The sequence below is a fragment of the Schistocerca americana genome, chromosome 2 (genome assembly GCF_021461395.2).
Source record: "Schistocerca americana isolate TAMUIC-IGC-003095 chromosome 2, iqSchAmer2.1, whole genome shotgun sequence".
Lineage (NCBI taxonomy): Eukaryota > Metazoa > Arthropoda > Insecta > Orthoptera > Acrididae > Schistocerca > Schistocerca americana.
Window position 1 is genome coordinate 547,639,866 of NC_060120.1, and position 1,083 is coordinate 547,640,948.

The 1,083-nt window shown below is 52.5% G+C and overlaps 1 pseudogene; it reads right to left on the reverse strand.

Annotated features, from left to right (window-relative positions):
• Nucleotides 1-227: 227 nt before the first annotated feature.
• On the reverse strand, nucleotides 228-344 carry LOC124597130 (annotated as a pseudogene).
• Between the last annotated feature and the right edge of the window lie 739 nt (nucleotides 345-1,083).

Sequence of the window (1,083 nt, forward strand, 5' to 3'; positions counted from 1 at the left end):
CATTCCATTTCGGAAATCGTTAAAAAGCACTCCGTCTTCAGGCCACGAGTGGCTTACCGGGACCATCCGACCGCCGTGTCATCCTCAGAGGAGGATGTGATTACGAGGGGCGTTGGGTCAGCACACCGCTCTCCCGGTCGCTATGATGGTATTCTTGACCGAAGCCGCTACTATTCAGTCGAGTAGCTCCTCAATTGGCATCACGGGGCTGAGTGCACCCCGAAAAATGGCAACAGCGCATGGCGGCTGGATGGTCACCCATCCAAGTGCCGGCCACGCCCAACAGCGCTTAACTTCGGTGATCTCACGGGAACCGGTGTATCCACTGTGGCAAGGCCGTTGCACGGAAATCGTTAGGGAATTCAATATTCCGAGATCCACAGTGCCACGAGTGTGCCGAGCCACCATGGACAACGCAGTGCCCGACGGCCTTCACTTGACGACCGAGAACAGCAAAATATCTGTAGAGATGTCAGTGCTAACAGAGAAGCAATGCTGTGTGAAGTAACTGCAGAAATCAATGTGGGGCGTACGACAAACGTATCTCGCTAGGAGAAATTTGGCGTTAGTAGGCTGTGGCAGCAGACGACCGACGCGAGTGCCTTTGCTAACAGCACGACATCGCCTGTAGCGCCTCTCCTGCACTCGAGACCTTATTTATTGAATCTTAGACGACTGGAAAACAGTAGCCTGGTCAGATGAGACCCGACATCAGTTGGTACGAGCTGATGGCAGGATTCGAGGGAGGGGCAGACCCTACGAAACCACGGACCCACGTTGACAACAATGCACTGTGCAACTTGATACTGACTGCATAATGGTGTGTAGCCAACTGAGCCGATCATTGACTGGAAGTGGTTATGTACGGCTACTGCGAGACCATTTTCAGCCATTTTGGGACCTCATTACCTGATATGAATCCAATCGAACATGTGCGGCACATAATCGAGAGGTCAGTTCGTGCACAAAATCCCGCAACAGCAACACCTTCGCAATTATGGACGGGTATAGACGCAGCATGGCTCAATATTTCTGCAGGGGACTTACAACGACTTGTTGAGTCCAAGTCATGTCGCGCTGCTG